The sequence below is a fragment of the Malus domestica genome, chromosome 06 (genome assembly GCF_042453785.1).
Source record: "Malus domestica chromosome 06, GDT2T_hap1".
Classification (NCBI taxonomy): Eukaryota; Viridiplantae; Streptophyta; class Magnoliopsida; order Rosales; family Rosaceae; genus Malus; species Malus domestica.
Window position 1 is genome coordinate 8,854,418 of NC_091666.1, and position 17,662 is coordinate 8,872,079.

A 17,662-nucleotide genomic window follows, 5' to 3' on the forward strand; every position below is an offset into this window, starting at 1 on the left:
AGGCCATGATGACGGAGAGAAACTTCCTGGAAAGTTCGTTACCAATACCAATATGTATAGGGCCCTCGGTTCGGAACTTCGTGTACGTTACGATGCTTCAACGGTTGCCATCCTGCATGCGTAGTGGCTTTGGATGTATGCTAACACAAGTGTGAAAAATTGTTGTTGAGGATAGGAATGCAATTTTTATGCAATGAGTTTATTGTTACGTGGTGTGCTGGTTCAATATTGCATTACCATGCAGATAAGAGAGGAACCTAAACTTTAAAATATAAAGAAATGTAGGTTAGGGCAATGTTAGGATCGTCCATTGCTACTAGTAGTAACGGGTTGGACGAGGAAGGGAACATGGCTTCACTGAGGTTTTCAGGATTGGTTGGAATGTTCATCAGCCGAATCATACTATGGTTAGCAGAGCTATAAATGTTTTAAATCTCAGGATTATAGGCAGAAGAGGTCATCCCGTGTCACATCCCGGCCCGGACCCCCACCACATCCCGGGCTCGACTTCGCCGTAGCACGATATTGTCCGTTTTGGGCCCCGACCACACCCTCACAGTTTTGTTTCTGGGAACTCACATGAGAACTTCCCAGTGGGTCACCCATCATGAGATTACTCTCGCGCGAACTCGCTTAACTTCAGAGTTCTGATGGAATTCGAAGCCAGTGAGCTCTTAAAAAGCCTCGTGCTAGGTAAAGATGAGAATATACATATAAGGCTTACAGGATCCATTCCCCTGGATGATGTGAGATGTTACATCCCGAGCCCTAGATAGCGCTTGAGTTGGGTTCCGTGGATGGTAGGACGGTGTCACACGCCTTTACTTAAAATAAAAATAGATTGACCCTACAACGTGCCTTATTTTTATTAATGCCAGAAGCATTTTTTACTAACTCTTAGTCAAGATCATCAAATAAATTAATTCATCCTAATTAAGTTCAAGAGTGTCACGAGGTACTATTTAAAATAATTTATTTTTGTACACAAATTACAGTTTGACATATTGAGTAAAAACCTTTTTTTTAACTTTTATGCATATATGTGTACGGAAATTCTCAATGTAGTTTTAAGTAAATTAGCAAGAGTCAATGCAAAGTGGGTGCATACAAATTTACCATCATCCATATAATATCGTGCCCCGGTCAGCAGAGAAAATTGAAAGCTTAGGAATGTGACACATATATTGCTGCTGATAAAGTCAAGTATTACTCTTGTCCCTTTCCACTCTCTTTTACCTGCCGACATCAACCCAACTATTTGTCAAGCTCTTCACTCTCATCTCATTCACTCAGCTGCTCTCTAAGCCCACTTTCTTTTACCTGCCGACATCAATTCAACCATTTGTCAAGCTCTTCACTCTCATCTCATTCACTCAGCTTGCTCTTTAAGCGTGCGCTCTCTCTCTCTCTCCGTATATATCTATACATACATATGTATATATACCCATCATATGGTTTTCACATGGCAGTTGTAGCACTCATCAAACTCAAAGTCGTCACTATGTCCACCTCCCACAGCGGCGCTGTGCTGACTGGGTTGATCTGGCCGTTTGTCCTCAAACTCTCTTTCAGCTTCAGGCTTGTTCATCAGACCTACTCCGAAATCATCCATGCTTGGAGGCTCTTCTTTTTCCAGCTCAATCAGATTGCAGCCGTTGATTTGGATGATGATGCAAATTATCGGCAGCCAGCTACTAGGCTGCAACGAGCTCTGAGGTTGCTGCAACAGACTGTGACCCAAGAAAGACAATCAGAGGCCTTGGAATTGGATGAGCAGAGCATTCATGCCCTCACCATGGTTACACTTTGATGGGCTTCATTTTGCCAATTTGGGTGAGAATCTATGAAGTAATATATATATATATATATATATATATATAGGCAATGATTATTAGCATTTCAAAAATTTCATTTGACACTTTAAATTTTTATAATTAGAAAGAAAAATAGAAGTGGAGAATGAGATTTTTGAAGTTCTAATAACAATTTCCTATATATATATATACGAGTATGTATGTACATACATATATGTGTGTATGTATGTATGTGTGTGTGCACGCCTGCTTTTTTAACTGGATTTCGGTAACTGGTTTTTAGTACTTTTATTTTTTATTTTGTATTTTTGCCAACTTTAGTATTTTTATTTTACTTTTGGTTTGTTAACAAACTATACATGAGTCCGGATCCTCGCAGGATCATCTTTGTAAGGATTTCAAGAATTTATTAATCGTGTATGTTTATCGTATATTATGCGGTTAAAAATTATTTTAAATATTTTTATTTAAAAATAAACATAAACAATGTTTGACAAAATCTGATCGAACGATGTATGATGAATGGACACGATTCTCGGATTCTCAAGATCCTCACCAAAAGATCCAGAAAGGATCCTGTTGGACTATACATGGAAATGTTGATCTAAGCTGTTAATTAAGTTAAGATGCTTTAAACTAGCTTGTTAAATTCTATTCTCCGCCGCCTAGTCACAAGAGCTTTCATTAGATACTATTTCTCAACACCCTCATGCTTAAAGGTGTATCTTGATATTTTTTATTCGATCAAAATATCAAAAATAAAGAAGGATTAGTCACTTAGTACTACGATATAGTGGTATTTTTCTTTATTTGTAACTGAGAGGTCTTAAATCTAATTCTTGTCAAAAGCGAAGTTGAACCACATTATTATGGCTGCCCTAGTGTGAGACTTAGCACACTCCCCCACCCCTTAGTGTAGATACTATCGTTTGTTAAAAAATAATAATAAAATAAATCAATAAGGTTTGGTTGGGAAAAAATGATGTGGAAATAATTAGTAGGAGTGGGTTTGAAAATCTGAAAACTGAAAATCAAACTGAAATCGAAAAAATTGAATCGAAAACCAAACCGAAATTGAAAAAATCGAACCGAAAAAAAAACAAAGCGAAATCAAACCGAACCGAAGTTAGATGGTTTGGTTTCGATTTCTGGGGTTCAGAAACTAAACTGAACAACACGGAATTAGAAACCCACTTAAAATGACGTCGTTTTATCCCTTCATGTGTCCACCCTCATTCTATCGTATGGATTGAGCTTATTCATGCTCTCTACTACTTTCACTCGCTCCCGTCATATAGTGCTTTGATGTGAAGAGTATAATCATACTATTATATATTTAAAATGAAGAGTAATCATACGTATTATTTTATTTTGTCTAATATAATTTTATGTCATACCTGATGCGAAAATTATCTTAACACACAAATTTAACCCTCTTTTGACAATTGTAGTACAAGTATAAGTAGGGATCGTTCTGGACCGGGGATTAGGAGGGCTTGCTAATAACCTCTAAACTGACTCAAAAACATAAAACTAAACTTAAAAACACTTACCAAGACTCACAAGACTCAAAGCAAACTTAAATACTCAAAACAGCTTAAAATAACCAAATAAACTTAAACTAGACACTAGGAATGACTTTGGACGAAAATTGACTTTTACTTGAATCAAAACACTTAAAAACACAAATTAAAACAGATTTGAAACACTTTGAAACAAGAAACTAAAACGGGGGTTTTGATTTGGATGAAGTTGAAACAAACAAACAAGTATGAAAAACTAGACAGATTGTAAAACAAATTTGACAAATAAGATGATAAATGGAATAGCTAGAGGCTTTTTCTCCACAAATGACATGTATGCAAATAATTCGATTTCCAGTTACTACTTCATTGAATTATGAATGACAATGCTCCAAATTAACCGTGACATCACTAGTTAACTCTCAGATTTTCCTTGTTTTATTGGATTGGATGACATCATTCGACAACCCAAAACATTCTTTTAAAGTTCCCTACATGACATCATAATAGAGATACGATCAAAGATCATTACATTTAATGAAAATCATAAGCATTGACAAAGCACTTGCAACTATGACATCAAGTCACTCATGCTAGGAATTGAACTTAACGCGATCGTTTATAAGCGACCTTCACTACATGTGAATATAAGTTTGTAACGATTATGTGAAACTTCCTTATATTCTAGCAACAGATTTATGCATGCCAATTAAGTGTCGACCTTTAATTAACAAATACAAATAAGTTATCAATCAAATAGTTAAGCCAATTGCATTCACGATTCAAGAGTTCATAACTGGAATTTATCAAATTATATTGCACACATAATCATGGCTTTGAAATCACCCCTAGCCAAGAGGGGTTTAGCCACTCATATTTACAACAAAACGAAAGGAAATGAATTTAAACATTAGAAACAAAAGAAAAAAAACACCTAAACGCTCCAACGATCCAAGTTGGACAGCAAGCACGTCGAAGCACTTTCCTTCCCTTCCTTTGCTACGGCACAAGGTGTTGGTAAGTGTTTGAAGGTTTGTTTGTATGGAGGAATGGATGTGAAGATGAATGGATGTGTTTGGATGAAGGTTGTGTTGAAATGGGAGTGAATGATCTCACAAAGTATGAACTAAATTTATGTTACACACACTTCGTTTTATAGAGGAAGTGCATGGCAATGGAGGGGAACATGGAGTGGTGTAGCAATTGAGTGCAATGATGCAATGTAATAATGCATGAAATTTGAAATGATGGAAGGAACAAAGAATGGTGTAGCAATTGAGTGCAATGATTAAATGTAATGATGCATGAAATCTGAAATGATGGAGGGAACAAGGAATGATGTAGCAATTGAGTGCAATGATTCAATGTAATGATGCATGAATCTGAAATGATGGAAGGAACAAGGAATAATGTAGCAATTAAGTGCAATGATTCAATGTAATGATGCATGAAATCTGAAATGATGGAGGGGACAAGGGTGATTATGCATGGCATGGGTGGAAAGGTGAGTAAGTGGTGAATCAATGAGTGCAAGGAGGTGAAAGGATATTGTGCACATGGTAGACAAAAGAAATGAAGTGGAATGATGCAACAAATGAGTCAATGGAGGGAACATGGATGATGATGCATGGCATAGGAATCCAAAGGGAGTGCAATGGTGGTGCACGGCAATGATGGAAAGGTGAATGGTGGAGTGACGCCCCTTTGTGGCTGAGCTATTTGTCCTTTTTACATTAATTCTTCTTTCTCTTTAACACATTCCTAGCCTCTTTAGTCTTCAATTTCGGCCATCCACCTTGCTCCATGTATGTGCTATTCATTCCAAGCCCAAAACTGCTCTAAAATGCACCAAAATGCATCTTATTGCTTTATAAGGCCTATGGACCTACAAACACACGAAAATAGCTTAAAATACGTAATTAACTAAGAAATAACAATATAAATGCATGAGAACAAGCTAACTCAGTCGCATAAATATGCTCTTATCAAATTCGCCCACACTTAACTTTTGCTAGTCCTCGAGCAAAACAAAACAAACGAAACAAACAAAACACAACCTAGATCTTCCAACATTTACCTCAAGGATTTTTAATGAAACATGACATGTTAAAAATCATCATTCCCACAGATTTTGGTCATCTTTACACTTGAGCACATACTTAATCACAGTCACCACTTACTAGTTCACAATTAACCAATTAAAACAATGTTTTGAATGTAGTAACATGCCTTAGAGAATTTGCTCAATTCCTTACAAGATACTCTCTATTTTCACACACATTTTCTGACTACACACCCTACACTAGTATATGTGAGAAGATTGATGTAAACACGAAAGACTAGGACTCACATATGTTATAACAAAGAAAGCAATTTTCTGGAGTTATTAAGCATGTTTAGATATGATCTCATGAATGGAATGCTACTACTTAGATGCGAGAACCAGTGACACCATATGCTCATACCAATTTCGAACTCCACAAATTGAAACACACAACACTCAAGATTGAAGTCAAGGGTTGTAATAGGGCTTGGGGGTAATGGCTAATAAAGAAATGATAGGAATAACAAACGTTCTTAAAGCGATATCAAGCAAAGTAATGAAATAGACATTTGGAATTCACTTTAGAATGCAGAATTAACTTTTAAATATAAAGGGAAGATTTATGCGACACTTAGGGCTCTTTTTCATACTCTTTTCAATTCTTTTTTTTCTTTTCACTCTTTTTTTTTCCTTTTCTACCCGTGCCTTATTAAGGACTTTAGCGCGCACACACACACAAGAATTACTTCCCCCACACTTGCTTTCTGCAATACATTGATAAAAAAAGGAGTTCATTTTAAGTCATGCTTTACTATGCTTCAAGAATAAGGGTATGGATGGTCCTAAAACTAGGCTAGGTAAGGATAGTGTGGGTTAACAAAGAACATAGGCTTAACAAGGTTCAACGGGGTTAAACTTAAACACATAATGAAATAGGGGCACGGCAATTTGGCTTTGGTGGTCACTACACAACTTCATCTTGAATATGTGTTATGCAAATCAATAGCATGCTTTGAATGAAATAGGCATGAGTTCTAACATTTGGAACTAAATGATGAAACGCCTTCTAAGTAGCAACCAAGCAAAGAATAATGAGATCATGCAACGACTTTAGAAAACAATGGTGCACAGATTATTAACTCTTCAAATAAACGTTTAGGCTCAAGTCTCACAAGGTTGTAGCGTTCATTTGAGTTCCTTCCTTCAAGCATGTTACAAAAACTAATTTTTCCTTTATGATTGCATGTGAATTCATAAATTATAACCACAACCAAGCATACACCAAAGAGTAAATCAAATTTTCATCCATGTTTATAACTCTCTTTAACAGTCATGTAATTAAAAACCAAATCCTCATCATTGTGTTGGAAGGTACCCTAAGACACAAATAAACACACAAAAACAACTCTTTTTGGGTTTTTCAAAACAATTTTTCAAATTTTTATGAGATTTTTGGATTTTTATGTCAAAACACACAAAAACACTCCAAAATAGCTTAAAAACACTTAAAAACAGCAAGGAACAACACTAGAAGTAATGGGTGATAAACTCCTACGAATTTCATGCAAAACAACTTGGTTAACCCCCCCCCCACACTTAAATTAAACATTGTCCTCAATGTTTCAAGCATAAACTCACACAAAAACAAGCAAACAAACAAACAACGAATAAACATGAAAAGTATAGCAAAGTAAAAACCAGACATAGTAGAGTTTAAGAACGCAAATCTGGTTTTGGAGATAGATGATCTTGTTGACTTTTCACAGCTTTGATCTCAAACTGGTTTGGAATTCTGAGTGAGGAATATCAGAGTTCCTTGGTTTCAAATCAGACTCCTTCTGCTGGGTTGATTTGATTGTGCAGTCTGCATTCTTCTCTACTTATTTCTTCTGCACGGCAGGCAGGCACGAGGTAGAGGTAATGGTCTGTTTCTTTCTTCATTCTTTCCAAGTGCCCACCATTGGCTTTCTTTCTCCTTGTCCCTAGCTGAGGATGAATTAGCACATTGTCTCCACATGCTTCAAGGTATCATTTTCACTTCCCTTATCTATTCCCCAAGCAGATGTGGTAGACGAAGAGAAAGCATAAGATGTTGAAGACGAGTACTCGAGAGCAAGGCTAGGTAAGCAATCAGGAAGGAGTTCCAAGCAGTCGGTTCCAAATCGGAAGATTGATACCAAGTGCTGGCTGATTGCTCTCTTTCTCCTTGTCCCGCAGATGAAAACAACAACAAGGAGAAGGACAGGGAGAAAGCATGATATGAAATACTCTTGCTTTTAACCTTCATGATGTGAAATACTTTTGCTTGGGATGAGTTGTTTGCAGAGGTACCCCAAGGAATAAGGAACACTGAGTGACTCAAGAGGCTTCGTTGGGAAGGCATTCTTGGAGATGAAGAAAGGTTATGTATGTCTGCCTAGCAATGGAGGGTGAAGGTTGACATTTATAGGAATTAATAACCGGTACTATTCTTTCACTCTTGTCGGCAACCGTTGGATGATTTAACAGTAAACTTCACGTGCCTTCTACTTCACAAGAAATCTTCGACAGATTGCCCGTAATTTCCGCACGGCTAAGTGTGCATGTGACAGGCGCTGACATGTCTGGAAAAGCAAGTGCCTCTTCGATATCTGGAATCGGTGTTTCGACAAACTACCCGTGATTTCCGCAAAGCTGAGTGTGCATGTGACAGATGCTGACACGTCTGGAAAAGCAGATGCCTCTCCGATTTCTGAGCCTGCCTTTTCGAGTTCTGAGCTAGCCTCTTCGAGTTCTGAGCTCCGTTGAGTGCAGAGGTTGCATGTGACAAGTGCGGACAAATCTAGAAAAGAAGATTGGCTCGTGGTTTCTAAGCAAGCCCAGTTTTTGAGAAAGCTAGCGCTACTTTGATTTTTGAATTGGCCTCTTTGATTTCTGAGCTCGCCTCTTCGATCTCTGAAATCCCGTCGAGTGCTGATTTTTATAGAGGTGCGCAGTTCGTTTCAAAGCACATTTGAATTTCCGCCTGTAGAAACTCCCTTCATTGCACTTCTAAGATCTCGATTTGTCTGGCCTCTTCTTTCTTCAACACCTTTGAAAATGTCTGGCCCCTCCGACCGTCGTTTGGACTTGAACCTTGGTGAAGAGGCATCCATGCCTTCTCCAGACAACATATGGCGCCCATCCTTCATATCCCCTACTGGTCCTCTTACCGTTGGGGATTCAGTGATGAAAAATGATATGACAGCTGTGGTGGTGGCCCGGAACCTTGTCACTCCCAAAGATAACAGACTACTTTCCAAACCATCTGATGAGTTGGCTGTTAAGGATTCTTTGGCTCTCAGTGTGCAGTGAGCAGGTTCTGTGTCTAATATGGCCCAACGTCTATTTGCTCGAACCTGTCAAGTTGAATCATTGACGGCTGAAGTGATGAGTCTCAAACAGGAGATTAGAGGGCTCAAGCATGAGAATAAATAGTTGCACAGGCTTGCACACAACTATGCTACAAACATGAAGAGGAAGATTAACCAGATGTAGGAATCTGATGGTCAGATCTTACTTGATCATCAAAGGTTTGTGGGTTTGTTCCAAAAGCATTTGCTTTCGTCTTCTGGGGCTGTACCGCGTAGTGAAGCTCTAAATGATCAACCTCCGGTACTTCCTCCTTCTGTGGCTCTGCCGACTGCTGAGGCTCCACCGACTACTGAGACTTCTCCTAAGCAGCCTTTGTGAAGGCTATCTCTTGTATTTTTCTGCCTCCTGTTCATTTTCACGAATTTTAATGTAAAAGTACCTTGCATATCTGTCAATGTTTAAAAAATAAACCCACACCAAAAACAATTAAACAAGCAACAAATAAAAATGACAATCATGGCAAAATAAAAATGCAGAAAAGGGAAGGTTTTTAGGAATGCAAAACTAATCGTGGAGCAATTCAAAGATCTTCCTTATTTGAATACATGGGTTGCCTCCCAAGAAACACTTGCTTTAACGTCTTGCAGCCGGACGAAACTTCCTTCTATGCTTGGATAGGGCCCATAGCATGGAATTGATCCTTGAATGGAAGGTGATACTTGACGTGATCCGGCAATGGTTTAAATTCTAGTGTAGGTGCCTGAATCATCAAAATCAGCAAGTTAGCATAAAATAAAATCGAAGTTGGAGAAGATGGCTTGCTTGCTCCGACACAAACTCAATTACGAACACCACATCTTTGAAGGTTGCAGGGATATGGGATTTGGCCAGATTTGGTGTTTTGAGAGTTATGACTTGTCTCGTGTCATAAAATCCAACTTCTTTGGGATTTTTTGTCTCAAGTGTATCTTCTTTGATGAATTCTAGACATTCCCCATCCACTTCTTGCTCTTGATTCTTTGGAAAGGTTTTGAAGATGCCTTTCTCACCCTCTTCTTCCTTGGATTGCTTGATCCTGCAAGGAATAAGGACATTTGGTGAAACGGGGTCAAGACGAATTGAATTTAGGCTTACCTTGGTTGTAGTGGACGACATGAAGGGCATATGGGGCTGCGGCAAGGGTGGTTCTTCCTTTGCCGTGGCCTTGTTATTCTCCTCTTCTTCGAGTATCAGCTGTTCATCCATGTTTTGGCTTTGTTTGGATGTCTTGGGTTCACCTCCAACTTCCATAGCACTTCCCAAAGTGATAGCACCATGGATTTCAAAATCTTCCTTCAAATTTTCAATAGTTGAGTTGGAGAGTTCACTTTGCTCTTGAATTTATGTCGTGAACTCCATAATCTCTCCAAGTTGATTTTTCAATTCGCTCATTTCCTTAGCTTGATTGAGCATTGTTTCATTTTGATTTTGCTACCCCTGCAACAAAGAGGTTAGTAATTGAAAATTTTGATCACTATCCGTGGACATACTTGAATTTGATTGGAATTGTTGTAGGGGAAGTTGTGGCGGCTGCATAGGTGTTAAATAAAACTCATCAGATTGCTGCCAATATCCATCTTGTTGAGCCTCCTTGGTTTGATTTTGTGAGCCCTGCACCAAAGAATTTATTTCATCAAAAATTTGATCATAATTTATTGACGAACCTGAGTTTGATTGAGCATATCGTATATGAGGTTGTGATGGTTTAATAGGTCTTGAATGAAACTCCTCTTCTTGCTGCCAATATCAATCTTGTTGGAATTGTTGAGGTTCTATGTAATCTGAATAATCTTTCAAATCCGAATTGTAAGCGTTGGAAAACATGTTGTCCCATGATTGGCTATGGCCTTGATAACACTAAGCATCTTCATTTGTAACGAATTGAGAATATTGCTGAGTTGGATATCCTTGCCCATAGGACACACCACATGTAGGGACACTTTGCATTGTGGTCCTTTCGGCATATTGTGACAATTGTGAAGTAAGTTTCGACAATTGAGCTTGAATGGTAGCAAAATCCATGTCTTACTTCTCTAGTACCTGAAATCAAGGAAACAAAACTAAATCAAATATCAAAAGTTAAAAAAAAAAAAAAAAAAAAAAAAAAAACACAAACAGAAACAATGTCAGTAACTAAAAACAAAAGACACGAAAATAAACAAAAAGAAATAACAAGGGATTAGCAAAGTTACTAATCCTCGGCAACGGCGCCAAAAATTTGATGCGAAAATTATCTTAATACACAAATTTAACCCTCTTTTGACAATTGTAGTACAAGTATAAGTAGGGATCGTTCTGGACCTCGGATTAGGAGGGCTTGCTAATAACCTCTAAACTGACTCAAAAACATAAAACTAAACTTAAAAACACTTAACAAGACTCACAAGACTCAAAGCAAACTTAAATACTCAAAACAACTTAAAACAACCAAATAAACTTAAACTAGATACTAGGAATGACTTTGGACGAAAATTGACTTTTACTTGAATCAAAACACTTAAAAACACAAATTAAAACAGATTTGAAACACTTTGAAACAAGAAACTAAAACGGGGGTTTTGATTTGGATGAAGTTGAAAAAAACAAACAAGTATGAAAAACTAGACAGACTGTAACACAAATTTGACAAATAAGATGATGGATGGAATAGCTAGAAGCTTTTTCTCCACAAATGACATGTATGCAAATAATTCGATTTCCAGTTATTACTTCATTGAATTATGAATGACAATGCTCCAAATTAACCGTGACATCACTAGTTAACTCTCAAATTTTCCTTGTTTTATTGGATTGGATGACATCATTCGACAACCCAAAACATTCTTCTAAAGTTCTCTACATGACATCATAATAGAGATACAATCAAAGATCATTACATTTAATGAAAATCATAAGGATTGACAAAGCACTTGCAACTATGACATCATGTCACTCATGCTAGGAATTGAACTTAACGCGATCGTTTATAAGCAACATTCACTACATGTGAATATAAGTTTGTAACGATTATGTGAAACTTCCTTATATTCTAGCAACGGATTTATGCATGCCAATTAAGTGTCGACCCTTAATTAACAAATACAAATAAGTTATCAATCAAATAGTTAAGTCAATTGCATTCACAATTCAAGAGGTCATAACTGGAATTTATCAAATTATATTGCACACATAATCATAGCTTTGAAATCACCCCTAGCCAAGAGGGGTTTAGCCACTCATATTTACAACAAAACGAAAGGAAATGAATTTAAACATTATAAACAAAAGAAAGAAAACACCTAAACGCTCCAACGATCCAAGTTGGACAGCAAGCACGTCGAAACACTTTCCTTCCCTTCCTTTGGTACGGCACAAGGTGTTGGTGAGTGTTTGAAGGTTTGTTTGTATGGAGGAATGGATGTGAAGATGAATGAATGTGTTTGGATGAAGGTTGTGTTGAAATGGGAGTGAATGATCTCACAAAGTATGAACTAAATTTATGTTACACACACTTCCTTTTATAGAGGAAGTGCATGGCAATGGAGGGGAACATGGAGTGGTGTAGTAATTGAGTGCAATGGTGCAATGTAATAAATGCATGAAATTTGAAATGATGGAGGGAACAAAGAATGGTGTAGAAATTGAGTGCAATGATTCAATGTAATGATGCATGAAATCTGAAATGATGGAGGGGACAAGGGTGATTATGCATGGCATGGGTGGAAAGGTGAGTAAGTGGTGAATCAATGAGTGCAAGGTGGCGAAAGGATATTATGCACATGATAGACAAAGGAAAGGAAGTGGAATGATGCAACAAATGAGTCAATGGAGGGAACATGGATGATGATGCACGGCATAGGAATCCAAAGGGAGTGCAATGGTGGTGCACGGCAATGATGGAAAGGTGAATGGTGGAGTGACACCCCTTTGTGGTTGAGCTCTTTGTCCTTTTTACATTAATTCTTCTTTCTCTTTAACACATTCCTAGCCTCTTTAGTCTTCAATTTCGTCCATCCACCTTGCTCCATGCATGTGCTATTCATTCCAAGCCCAAAACTGCTCCAAAATGCACCAAAATGCATCTTATAGCTTTATAAGGCCTATGGACCTACAAACACACGAAAATAGCTTAAAATACATAATTAACTAAGAAATAACAACATAAATGCATGAGAACAAGCTAACTCAGTCGCATAAATATGCTCTTATCAATACCCTCATTTAATGGCCTACAAAATCACAAAAAGTCAAAAACATATAAATGGTGGATACATAAAAGTTTGAAATTTTTTAAAGTCTTGTAAAATGTACGAGGTCCGAATTATTTTTCAAAAATTTGAAGACAAAATTGATTCCGAAATTTTTTGATAAATTCTGATAAATCCAATTTAGATATAATTTTTTATGTTTAGATTGGCACTAAAATGCTTGTTTTTGATCCAACTGGAAATCACCTATATTCTCCTCTTTTTATCTCTTACATCACTTGATTTTATACCATTTTTCCAAGCAAAAGGCAATAGTTGGGATGCGAAGGCTAAAACTTATGGGAGCTGATTTTCACAAATGTATTTTAGTCCTTCACACACTTTCCTTTATTACATAGGAGCACATAGAGGACAAAAATGTGTCAGTATTATTTTCAAAATTATTATTATTAGTTTTATTAATCGGGTCATTTTGATTTAATTTAAAATAAATAACACATTTGAGCTCATTGTCATAAAAAGATAATCATAAAACATTTGAGCACATTAATTGAGATGACATGAAAATCACTTTAAATTGCCCTTCTTTCTTTTGGTCGAAGAATAGTTTCATTAAAACAAAGGGAAACCCCAGTGAGAAACATACAGTAAAGGTAAAAAGCATTCCAGCCCTAGAAAAAGAGGCAACCTACAACAAGAGGAGAAATCCAAAAGTGGCCAAAAAGAGTTAAAGGAACAAGAATATGTTGTAACTCGACAAAAAGAGCATCTTCTGTCCAACCCCTAAATAGCCATCTAGCACAGGAAAAAAAGGATCAATGAAGAAGGGAGGCCGTCAATTAAAAGAATTTGAACTAGAAAGGATAGGGGTCTGGTGATCCAGACTTTCGGACACATTCATTTTTACAAAGTGATGCAACCCAGTCAACTACAGAGTTTGCTTGATGTGGAATCCAACTTCCATTGAGAAGCTGAAATCGACAAAAAATTCTAATTTGAAGAAGGATAAGGTAATCGAGCATCTTTGGCTTTTAATATTTCCATTAAGGTTGCAAATTAGCTCCTTAGAGTCTGACTTGAAGATGACCGATGAGTAATTATAGTGGATAGTCGTCTCCATAGTCAAATTCTAAGGGGGAACAAGTAGTACCCTTCTTTGTAAGACTAGCCATGATAGCACTATTTGAATATCATGCCACACACCAAGTCTCATCAAACCATCCTTTTTAGGCCATGCACCATCAAAGTTTACTTTGATGATACCCCCAGAAGGTAGGTACCCAGATGACGTTAAACCATAGAACAATAATATAAAACTTCATGGAAGGAGTTCACAGGAACCTCACAGGAGACTATAGAAACTCAAATGCGGCTCAATATGCTCGAGAAGCCTTGTCATTTGCAGAAGGTTGCTGGTCATTGAAACTACAGTGGCATCAAACTTTTCAGATTTCCTAGAAAACAAGGGAAGCAATAGTGTATACTTTGGATTAGTTTTCCTTCTAGCGACCAGTAACATCCTTTAGGGGAAGGAACCATTTGTCGAATGTGGTAATAACTTGAAGATCAATTCGGTAGTTTAGAGCAGAAGCAAACCAAACATCACACGTCCAAGAGCACAAAAACAATACATGCTCAACAGTTTCAGGAAAATCCTTATATAAAGGGCACAAAAGGTGAGAAATGACCTTCCTTTTGAATAAGGCAAGCATGATGGGTAGAAAATTAGTGGTGACTCTCCAAAGGAAACTTTTGATTTTGGGAAGATTCATTGTCTTCCATAGGCACTTCCAAATAGCAGCATGGATCTAATGAAAATGCTTGGCTTTGCCAATGACAAGCTGTTTCTCCAGAGTAGCAGGGATATGGCAAAACGCATAACCAGATTTTGCCAAATAGGACCCATTTTTCGTCCAAGACCAAATAAGCCGGTCACTTCCAACATAATCACCAAAAATAATAGTCTCGATACTCCTAGCTTTAGAAGGCGAAATTAGGTTTCTAATTGCATCCAGGTTCCAAGACCTAGAATCACAGCTGATAAGGTTAGCAAGGGACCTAATGTGATACGGGTAACAAGGAATGAAGTAAGTCATATTTGTTGGTTGTAATCCATTTGTTGTGCCATATGTTGATTGTAGTTTTGTCCCCTACTTTCCTTTGAGCCCTATTAACAATTAAAGCGTGCTCTTCAAGAAAACTACTCTAAGCCCAATAAGCACGAGACCGTATCGTAGCTGAAAAAAAGCAGTACCATCATGAAATTGACGTCCCTTAATGATCAATTCCCATAATGAATGAGGTTCCTGAACAAGCCGCTAGAATTGTTTTGTGAGTTAGGCTTTGTTGAAATAGTTTAGGCTCTTGAAACCCATACCACCAGCTTCTTTTGGAAGACTAATGGAATCCCAATTCCTCCAATGAAATTTTCGTTCATCATCTCTTTGACCCCACCAAATATTTACAACCAAAGCATCAATCTCCTTACAAAAAGTAAGAGGGAAAAGGAAAGATTTCATTGGATAAGTTGGTATTGCATATACGACGACTTTGATGATAACCTCCCTTCCAGCTAAGGATAAATTTTTAGCTTCCAATTTTGAATCTTTCTCTTGATATGACTTTTGATAAAGGCAAGAGCTTCATTCTTGGACATGCCCCAAATAATAGGGGAGATCGAGATAAAAGTCAGGGTCGGTGGTGAGAGGGATTTTTAGAATTGAGGTAACTTTGTTACGGAGCTCAGGGTAGTGTGTTTGGGGAGAGAAATAATGATTATTTTTCATATTTTATAAGCTGAATAAAAGCCTCACAATAGATATTGAAAAGATAAAGCACTTTGAAACAAGAAGGGTGGAAGCTCGGATGAAAAATAAAGAGTCATCTGCTAAAAAGAGGTAAGAGAGAGTCGAGCATGAAGGGGCTAATTTGATTCCATGGAGGTTATCCTCATTGCATGAATTAATGATCAAACCTCAAAGGGCTTCGGTAATGAATAGTGATAAATAAGGTGATAGAAGATCACCTTGTCTAAGCCCCCTAAAGAAAGTGAAACTTTCTCCAGCTTTTCCATTAATAGAAACCAAGGACACATATTTAACACAAGACATGATAAGAAAAATCCAATTTTGATTGAACCACATCGCCCTTAAAACATCTTCAAAGAAGTTTCATTCAACTCTATCAAAGCCTTTATTCATATCCACTTTCAAACCTAATTCAAAGCCATTCCATGATTTCTTACTTTTAAGGTAATGGAAGGCCTCATGAGCAACAAAAATGTTATCTTGGATTAGCGATTTGGGACAAAAGTACATTGGTTATAAAAACATCAGACTTGGCAGGAATTCCTTCAAACGGTTGACAAGGAGCTTTCAAAGGATCTTATAGGAAAAATTACAAAGACTTATAGGGCGGAATTAGGTAACAGACTCAAGATTGGGCACCTTTGGGACAAGGACAATGTTTGTATGGTTCAAAGAGAAAACAAGTATATTGTGGGCAAAGAACTCAATCACCGCCCCCAAAATAATTTCATTGATAGTTTCCTAATAACTATGGTAGAAAGCATCAATGAAACCATCTGGGCCCAGGGCCTTTAGAACCCATCTGGAAAGTGGCTTCTTTGATTTCCTCAATAGAAAAAGTATGGAGCTTGGGAGTTCATAGAAAAGTTAACCACTTGTTTAATGATGCATATAGCTTGCATGGGATAGGGTGCCGATGATGAAAATAGATTTTTGAGAGAATTCTCAATGTGATTTCTCACAACCTGTTCACCTTCTAACCACACATCACTATCGACTTTGATCTTAAGAATGTGATTCCATTACCTTCTTTGTATAGTTGACTGGTGGAAGACGTTTGTGTTCGCATCCCTCTCTTTGAGCCAAGAAATGTGAGATCGTTGAAGCTAATATATTTCTTGGCTACACCATAAGGCTCCAAGTTGTTAGGTGTGCTAGGGTGGATAATGGGATTTGCAAAGACACATCCTTGAGTTCTTTTAAATTTTAATTTATTTCTTTGTGGTTGTTGGAAAACTTTGCACTACTCCCTTTAGCTTGGGCGAACTTGCAACGATTAAGTTTACACAACCACTAGAACAAGAAAGAACCACCACAATTTTCATCCCAAGCAGATGAAATAACATGATTACAAGCAAGATTTTTAAGCTAAAACCCTTTGAACTTGAAAACTTTTGATCCTGATACAAATGGAGGACTTGTGTGGATGAGAAGTGGACACAGAAGAATTAGGCTACTTTTCTAGACAAGAGGCGTTGGTTAAAACACTATCAAGGCGCTCAATCAATCAAACCTTGGTTTTCCAAATCTCTCCCACACGTAAACAGAGGTCTTTAGAAACCGATGTCAATAGGATCTTTTTGTTGCATGAAATCCCTTGAAATATTCTCTAGGCAATATCCTAACTTCTCCCTCCTTTTTTTTCATGAAGCCACAACAACTTGTTGAAGTTGCTGCACAAAGCCAAGGAAAATTATCAAAAGATAAAGGTCTTACATGGCGGCCCAAAATTTTACTTTGTTTGCTACATGAGGAAGACCATAGAACCATGAAATACGGACATCCAAATCGTCAGAGGAATTCTAAAAGATAGTGTCAATAAATTTCTCCGAGGAAGATAAAATTTGCACTGAGAGAAAATCTTTCCACCATAGGCATAGGCAAAGGCTAGAAGCATCCATAAAAAGCCTTGGTT